Below are 9,902 nucleotides of genomic sequence, written 5' to 3'. Positions count from 1 at the left end.
TCTGTTGTTTCCTGGTTTTATAGAGCAATATCGGTACTTTTGGTTTATCTTGAATTTCTGAGTGTGTGCGTGTGTCCCTGTGTGTGTATGTTTTAATTCATTGAGAGGACACTGTATACTCTACCAAATAACTTGATACATTGTTCCAACTTCCACAAGTGAAGTAAGAAAACAAAAATTACTCAAAGACAGAGTGATTCATAATTTAAGGTACTCATTAACAGGACAGTTAATGAAGATGTATTGTGTACCTTCATTAAAAAATGCTTATTTAGCAAACAATTTCTTTTGAAAAACTTCCTTTAGTGCTCTTTTGACATCTTTGTTCCTCAGGCTATAGATGAAAGGATTTAACATAGGGCTCACAAAGGTATAAAAGACAGCAATAATTTTCCCCTGTTGTACAGATGACTCAGAAGGGGGCCTTAAATACATGCACAGCAGAGTTCCATAAAAGATGGTGACAGACATCAGATGGGACCCACAGGTGGAGAAGGCTTTGTGCCTCCCCTCAACTGAGTAGATGCCCAGGATGGCTGTGAAGATGAAAATATAAGAGATGAGGATCATGGTGAAAGAACAGGTGAGGTTGAACCCAGCACCAACAAACATGGTAGTTTCATTAACATAGGTGTCTGAGCAGGCGAGGACTAAGAGAGGTGGGTCTGCACAGTAAAAGTGGTTGATCTCATTGGGTCCACAGAAGACAGATGCAGCATCAGGATGGTCTGGCCAAGACCATTTGCAAAGCCATAAATATAGGGACAGTGACCAGAGAGATGCAGGTGTGTTTGGACATCTTACTCCCATATAACAAAGGCTTGCAGATGGCCAGGTAGTGGTCATAAGCCATGACCGTCAGCATATAATAATCTGTCATCACCAGGGTGATGAAAAAGTGGAATTGTATAAAACAACCAATGAAGGAAATGGTTTTTCTCTTGGATAAGAAATTAACTAGCATCTGAGGAGTGACAGTGGTGGAATAACAGACATCTACAAAGGACAGGTGACTGAGGAAGAAATACATTGGGGTGTCAAGTTTTGAGTCTTCTGATTAACAAAATCATGGTCATGTTGCCAATTACTGTGATGAGATAGATCACTAGGAATACCACAAAAAGGAGAGGTTGCAAATCAGCTTGATCTGTCAGTCCCAGGAGAATAAACTCAGTCACAGGTGTGTAATTTTTCATTAACATTGTATTTTCTTGGCTTCTATTGAGTCTGCAGAAAGGAATTACAAATTATTGGTGTGTTGTCATTTATCCATTACCTCATCAGGCCATCTGATACTCCTTCCTCTTCAGTCAAATCATGTAATTATATGTGAGAGAGAGGAACCTCTTAAGCATGTGATTTATATGCTAAATGTCTAAATTGATATAAAGGTCCTTATATATAAAGCAGTCTTCCTTTTCATTTCAATAGCCATTTCTGGAAATCGTTGTGATATTTGTCCCTTTACAATTCCCTTTTACAAATGGATGAAAATATTGCTTTTGTTGCTATTGTTATCTTTGTTTATAGTATACCTTTTGATGGGGTAGCTAAGGCATTAATCTTGAAACTTACCTATGCCATGTCCAGCTGAATGGACTTGGGTAAAATGGAACTGATGGGTGGTTTCTGTGCACACCTGAATGGATTGGAGATACATGGATCTAATATCAGTGTGGTATCCTTACAGAATTGGACCTCTTTCCTGCCTCTCTGAGCATCTTCATCTGTTCCCTCACCCTGCAATGTATGTCAGGTTCTCAACTCTAGTCTGCCTTATTGTCCCTCTTGTCACTAAATTTATAGGTAGATACTATTATCATAAGGCATGCAGAAGTGATTAGGGAAAAATAAGACATAAAAAGTTTTCTATTCTGGTTTAATGAACAACAAACAATGACAAAAAACGTTCAGAAAAATTCCCTAGTCATAATGAACTTGTTACTCAATCTCAGCCTATCTTCTTGCAAATTAACTAAAACACTATAAAAGGACATCAAATTAATTTATTTAAATATACCTAGTCATGGTCAAATAGCAATTATATTAACCAAACAATTGAGGTGGTCCTTAAGTCAACATGAAGTGCATCACCCCACATTTAGCTATGATGAATGTAAGCAGAAAAATCACCTTTGAAAATTCTACCTCCTCTTTCAGTCACAGGTAACCATGTATGGTAATATTATGGTCCCTTTTTAAAATATAGTGGTTCATTTGTATATAGTTCTCTTTGTCAAGCACTCCAGAAATGTATCAGCCAAAATTTCTTCTGCATTGTATTACCTTATTCCAGACGTGAAGAATTTCGAACCTATTGACTAAGATAATATGGTGCAAGACAGGTTAAATAAAGTTTTAAAAATCATAATTATTTTTCTTTTATTTGTTTGAACTCATAAAGAAAGTTCAAATGAATTTTGTCCTAATAATTATCAGAAGGATAAATATTCATTTGGTGCCAGAATGCAGTCATAGCAAAATTTACTGGACTTCAATACATGATTCCTCTTTTTGTCCACTATCTACCTCTCATGCTGTACAAGGTGCCAACTTGTTCACATCCTTAGTTTGAAGTGACAAAAAAGACAGCTAGATGCCCTTGTATTTTGAATGTCTTTATTTATGAAAGTCAGGAATTAAAATAATTACTATCACCATTTATTCATACTTGATCGTGTGAAAAAGAGGTACGGCAAGCAAATGAACTTCCCAGATAATTCACCAAGCACTTTACGGTAATAAACTTTATTGAGTGGCAGAATACAGCATCCTATATAGTTTGTTAAAGGACACTTGAGAGAGAAGCATTTGTAGGTGGATAAATGCTCTGTTGTGTCCCAGATTTTGTCTTTTCACCTTCACCTGGGTTCTCTCATGTAAGTGCTTATTGCCAATGCTCAGTGTCCCACAGACTAAAAGAGTAGTCTTCAGTTTTAACAAGAGTGGTGTCTCCTTTACATGGAGTTATATTTCAAATTGAAGGGTAAAAAGAATTTAGAAAAGGCATCTTACAAAATAAATTTTAATTAGCTTAGGTTAGATAGGTAAATAGACAGATAGATAAATAGATAGATGATTGATATATGATAGATTATTAACCCCAAAGTGGCCAATTCATCATGAAATGGTTACTGCACATTCCACAATATTATTCTTATACTTTAAAATAGTAACCACATTAACTCAGAAGATATCGGAAAGATTATTGAATATCATGCTCTTATTTTAGCTCATGAATAAATGGAGAATAAGAATGCTTAATTATTGAGAATTAACAGAGTATAACAGTTATGGGGAAAATTCTGGACCCAGAATTCCTAGGTGGATATCCAAGCTTTTCTGTGTGCTTTGACACATTATTATTCTTTTTGCCTCATTTCTCATCCATAAGATGCAGTTAATAATAGGAATTCCTTCCATGCAAGTGAGTTAATTCAGGTAAAGCTTTGCAAAGAGGCATGTCATGTGGTAAGTACCCAATAAGTTGTAGATACAATCATTATTTGGTGATAGATTCAGGTCTAGCACAGAAGAAAGTCAACATCAAAGTCAACTTTGGGTCAAGTATTTTGTTGATCTACAACTATACCGTTATCAGCACCTGGAGCAGTGCTTTCTCAGTTGTAAGCTGTAAATATTGTGGGTGGAATGAATGATCTCTTAGGTCTAGTTCACTTTCCATTATGTAAATATCACTCCATTGTACATTAGTAAATAAGTCTACTTGAGAATAGAACATAATTAGCTTCTCATTTTAATAGAGACATTTAGTAATTAATCAGCATAAAGATTTCAAACTTTTATTTCATATTTACTTGTTAAATATTTATTTCTGGATTCTAAAATCAAAACACATGTACTCCACCTGAAAGGAGAGTAATTTCCCACAGAAACCAAGGACAAGAGAAAACTGAAATGTTTATAACCAAATTATCATACAGGAACCAAATCCTATGGTTCAATTATTTGACAGAAAGTCATTCTCACTGTGAACACCCAGTACCTTTTATTCTTCTGAGAATCCCAAACTCATTGAGGATGTGATTTTTAACCACTCCCCAAATCATCAGGGAATAAATCTCCTAAGAATGGTGAGGCAATAGGATTCATTAATTATCTCCATTTACACTTAAATATCTAAATATTATTTGATTGACATATTAAGTACTTTGATATGTAACATGTAAGAAAATAGTGTATGGTATAAAGAGCAAGTTGTGGAATTCTGAAATTCCATTGGAAAATCAATACATTTTTGATGAATGTGGACAAAGTATTTTCTGATTCTGACCTTGTGCCATATATATTTTTTAATTTAAGAAAACAAACAATACACTTAGAACCACCAAAAATCAATATCTTAGTGAGCTTGTACCATAACTTTTATAGAAATAATTATTCATAGGCGTATTTATAGCTGATACAGGTGTTTTAGTGATTGCATCTCCTAATTACAGCCTAGAATTAATGTTCATTCTTCTCTGCCTTGCTTTGTGCACCTAGAGTGCAACCCCTATGAAACAAAACAGTAGTGCTCTTTGGTAAGAACTGTTTGTGAAAAGGAAGCACCAACCAGCAGAATTTCAGAAGTGGGAAAGAAAGATGAGGTGCCCAATGTCCTTCTCATCCACTTCTGGCTTTATTAAAAGTTGCTAGAGTGACTACAGCCATTTACAGAAAATTCATACCAAGATGTATATTAGGGATGAAGGTGGTAGGGGAACTTCTCCGCATTCCAGCTCTCATGGGACTCTAGGGAAGTATATACTTCATTTGCTCATTTAGGCCAAGGGGTGGGAATTGCACTCTGCAATCAACCTCAAGGTGCTTCAACTTCTTCGATTGATTTAACTTAGCTTCATTCTCTGTCTTTTCATTCAATCATTACAAAACAAAACATAGGAGTGGGCTTTGTTTCATTCCCTGTCCCCAGTGTAGGAAAAGTGGCACATTGTAGTTACTCAATGATCTTCCTATTTCTAGGTGTCTCTCCTGTACATTTTCTACAAGGTAGCTATGAGTTTTCTTTGTAGAAACTTAGTGTCTACAAATACACTGGTTACATCGAGAAGCTACAAAATCTACATACTATGAGAAAGAACTGTTCTGAGTTGGCAAAATTACCTCAGATTCATCCAATCATTCAACTGTTAACTTGCATAATATCTACTCTGACTCAGGCACACATCTGAGTTCTGGTGATAAAGCTCAAATGAATCTCCTGCCCTCATGCAGCTAACAGTTTAATGAGAGAGTACAGACACCAAACATATAAATGGATATAACTGGAGAAAGTGATAGGAGGAAAAATAGAATTTGGGTCATAAATCTAGAATAATTTGGAGTGGAGTTAATTTGACAGGTCACCAGGTAGTATCTTTCAGAGGAGGTTTTATTAGGACACAGATGTAAGTGATGTGATGAAGGGAGTCATGCAATTCTCTCAGGAAAAAAAAAGAAATAGCAGGTTGCAATGACCTTGAGACCAAAATGTGCTGAGCATGTTCAAGGAAAAGCTGGAAATTGAAACTAGCAGGAACAGAATGACTGAAAGAGAAAATGCTAGGAAAAGAATTTGGAGAGGTGGATGGGAAGATGTCACAGGAACTAATCGACAGTGATAAAGTAAAGTGCTTAAATTTTAGCCCAAGTGCAACTGATGGAAAGACATGGACCATCGTAGATGATCTGTAATATGAACTTTTATGTTTATTAGAGATCATTGCCTGGTGTTGGTCAAATAGGTTTCAATTGCAGAAAAGTTAAAACATTGCAGTAGCTTAAGTTAAAGATGATTTAAATTTAAATCTCATTGTTAGCAGAGGAAGTATTGATAAGTGGTTTTCCAGTTCATTATATAATGAAGATAGAGCTAGGATGGTTGGGATGTCTGGTGTATTATAAAGAGAATGAGATGAATGGGGACATGGGAAGAGAAGATATGAGTTGTGAGATATAAATTATTTGAAGAGACATTCAAGGTTTTCATTTGTTATTCTGGTGTGAATTTTCTGGAAATGACAGGATACAAAGGGACTGGGGAAATTCATCGCTACTGGAAAGAAAGTGAGAAATGTGAAAGAGAGGGAATAAGCGTGAATGTATAGAGAACCAAGAACTGAGATGTATGTCTCTTCTGACTGAATTTCTTGAGGAAAATGGGTATGTATTTCACCCACAAATATCCTTTTTTCTGGTTCACACAGTGCCTAAAATTGACAGATTTCATATCAGTTCTTTTAAATGTCAAAATAACCTGACTGCACTTGGCCCCAATTTTCTTCAGAAAACTAAGTATTCGGGCAGAGGTGCAATTTCATCATTTAAAGTGCACGTGCTCCATGGTTTACCAAAGAGCTTTGAACTTCCCATTATCTTAAAACCACCACTTCATAACCTTATTTTCTTTTTATTTTTACCACAGTATTACATAGAATTTGAGGTACACTAAAGTTTCTATTTATAAAGAAATAAAAGGGACATAATGGAGAAAATGCTCAGTAACATCTTGAGAAGTTTAGAAAGATAACATAGCCCTAAAGGATGACTTTGCAGTCATGTTATCTTCATCAAGGGAAGCAAAAAGGACAAGACATGAGGCATATGTGAAAGTACAATGTCCTGAGTGTCAATTGGTGTAATTGCATCTTTTAACAGTGTAGGTTTCCGTAGGCTTGGTGAAAGAACTCTCTTTTTGTTCATGATGCCATTGTCTTTACAGCTGATGTTTAAGACAACTTTTCTTTTTTTGTTAATTGACCATTTTAATTAGATTTAATGATGATGATGTAAAAGTAGTAATAATAATAAGAGTATTTTTAGCAAAAGGGGAAAAGTAATACAAAAATAAAGAAAATAAATCAATTGTAAATCCTCACCCTGAAACAAATACTGCTAATCCTAAACAACATATATCTTTTCCCATTTAGTATGTATATGTAGGTATTTATACAGCATTCAGTTGTGCACATTACAATTGCAGAAAGAGATTTCATGTCTAATTTCAAAATAAGACTAGCACTGAACTTATTGTCCAACTGAAACTTGGACCTAATTTTTGGAATCTGTTATTAAGCATTGACATCTGCATCACAGGATCAAGCTCTTAAGAGAAGAAAACAAACAATGTGCCCACACTTAGCAGGTAATAATTCTTCTATGTTGAAAGGAGAATAGAAATACTAGTTTTGCACAATACTGTGAGAGAATGGATTTCAGATGTAGAAAGCATGGAGATACCTTATCAACAACCCAAGGACTGAGCTGAGACAGCATAAATTCACACTTTTGGAGCAAAACCTACATCCCAGAATAAAGACTACTATGTATATGTCCTACAGAAACCCAAAATCTACCCTCAGGTTTTGATGGATGTCAAAACAAACCAGCAGAACAATGTGTATGGCCTAAACAATATTTAACCTTCCTTTAGGAAAGCAACATATTTCTGCATGCTTTACATATATCATCCACAATTTCCAGCATACAATAAAAAATACTAAAGAAAAAAACATGAAACCTATGAACCTAATGTCAAATAAATATATTCAGTCTAAACAAATACCAAGATGATGCAATTGTATGAATTAGCAGCAAGAGAACTCTAAAGTAGCTCTTACAAATAAGTTAGGGACATGTCAGAAAATTTGTTTTAGGTGGTTTCCTGAGTAAATAGATGAAAAAACAGTAGTAATTTGTAGAGTGCAAAAAGGATCGCATGCAAATCCTAGAACTGAAAGAGCACATGCATGAAGTGAAAAATTCACAAGAAAGACTAAATATTAGATTGAAGATGGAAGAAAAACGGGATTGGGGGTGGGAAGATCAATTCATAGAAATTGACCACTGGGAAGAATACAAAGAAAAAGTGTAAAAAATATAGAAAAAAACTCATGGTCCTATGGAAATAAAAATAATTTAATGTATGAATTATGGGACAGGGAAAGTAAAAAATACTTTCAAGGACAAACATAGATTCTCATATGTTCATTCAAAATGGCAGTGCAACAGAATGCATTCTCCTGGGACTTTCAGATTGCTCATAATTCCTGCCTCACCTTTTTGTGTTGTTTCTGATTGCTTACATAGTCGCTGTCTTAGGCAACCTGGACATGATGATGTTAATCAGAATGGATTCTTGCCTTCACACACCCATGTACTTTGTCTTCACGAAATTAGACTTTGTGGACTTGTGCTATACTCAAATGCAGCTCAATGGATGTTGACAGCTGTTATCAAAGAAGATGATTTCCTATGATGGCTAATTTATCCAGTTTGTTACTTTGCTAGCTGCTGGAATATCATATAGTAGAACTGGAACAGCTTTTATAAAAGGGAATTTAATAAGTTATACCCTAACAGTTCTCAAGATGTGAAAGTGTCCCAACTAAGGCATCCAGGTAAAAAAACTTTAATGCAAAGAAGACTGATTTATCCACATCACCTCTGTCATCTGGGAACGTACACTGGCCCGTTGCTCCTGGTCTGTGTTGCTTTCAGTTTCTGTTCCTGTCAGGGTTCCTCACCTTGCTTCTCTGGGGTTGGCTTTCAGCTCTTGGCTTCCTTTGGCTCTCTCTAGGTTCTGGCTTGCTTAATATTTTGAGCAGCGTCTGCTGGGCTCCAAGCAGCTCCAAACATCTGTGTTTCTGTTCTCCATATGTCCCCATCTGTGTCAGCTCTGCTGTGAATGTTTTTTCATCTCTGTTGCTTCTGTCATTTCTTACTCTCTCCAAATGCTTCCTCTCTTAAAGAATTCTGGTGGTTCCATTAAGACTCACCTGGAATAGGTGGAGTCACATCTCCATTTAATCAAAGGCTAATAGCCACAACTGGGGTACTAGCAGTGTTGAATCAGGATTAAGAGAAATGATGGCCAAACAAGATTGATTCAGTATTAAAACATGGCTTTTCTAGGGCACATAATCCTTTTGAACTGGCACACCCAGTGTTATGTTTTCATCACACTCCTCCTTTATCAAGATCTACATACTGACAGCATGGCTTATGACCACTACATATGCAACCAATTGTGCTACAGTGTGAAAATGTCCAGGAGAGTCTGCCTCTGCCTGGCTACATTTCACTATATCTACAGCTTCTCAGATGGTCTGTTCCAGGCCATCTTGACCTTCTGCTTGAGCTTCTGTAGATCCAACATCATGAACCACTTCTACTCTGCTGACACACCCCTCATTAAGCTTTCTTGCTCTGATAGTTATGTCAAGGGAAATGCCATGCTCATATCAGCTGGCTTCATCTTCTCCAGTTCCCTCACCTTCATCCTGGTGTCCTATGCCTTTATTATTGCTGCCATACTCAGGATCAACTCAGCTGAGGGTAGACATTAGGCATTTTCCCCATGTGGTTCTCACATGATGGGTTTCACCCAATTTTATGGGACACTCTTCTATGTGTGTTGAAAACTTCCATTTAAATTCCAAGATGGTCAACAAATCTCAAGCAAGTTCAACACAAAGGAGGACCTAGGTACATGCTTATTATTAAACATACTGGAAAATGATAGAGAATACCCTGGGGAAATGTCATTTATACACAATAGAACAACAATGCTAAGGATGATTTACTTCCTATCAGAAACAAATGTAGATAGGAGACATTGGAATAATATTTTTAAAGTGCTTTAAAAAATGAAAAAGAATTTTATAACCTATTTACTCAAGAAACAAGATAAAATTAAGATACCATCCTATAAGTAAGCTGAGTTCATTTGTTGCCAGCAGACTTGCACTATTAGAAATAATAAAATAAGATTTTTTTAAATGTGATAGCAGAATGATATCAGGTAAAAAATTACAGCTACAGAAAGGAATGGAGAATATTGGATAAGGTAAATGTTTGGGTAAATAAAACAATTATTTTTCTTTTTAATTTCTTTAGCA

At 35.8% G+C, this 9,902-nt stretch overlaps 1 pseudogene; it reads right to left on the bottom strand.

Annotated features, from left to right (window-relative positions):
- Nucleotides 1–267: 267 nt before the first annotated feature.
- LOC143672854 (olfactory receptor 5M5-like) lies at nt 268–1,202 on the bottom strand (annotated as a pseudogene).
- Nucleotides 1,203–9,902: the final 8,700 nt, after the last annotated feature.

This window comes from Tamandua tetradactyla, assembly GCF_023851605.1.
Source record: "Tamandua tetradactyla isolate mTamTet1 chromosome 18 unlocalized genomic scaffold, mTamTet1.pri SUPER_18_unloc_1, whole genome shotgun sequence".
NCBI classification, from domain to species: domain Eukaryota; kingdom Metazoa; phylum Chordata; class Mammalia; order Pilosa; family Myrmecophagidae; genus Tamandua; species Tamandua tetradactyla.
Note: the sequence above shows the minus strand (reverse complement) of the source record. Positions and strands in the feature narration are given on the sequence as shown.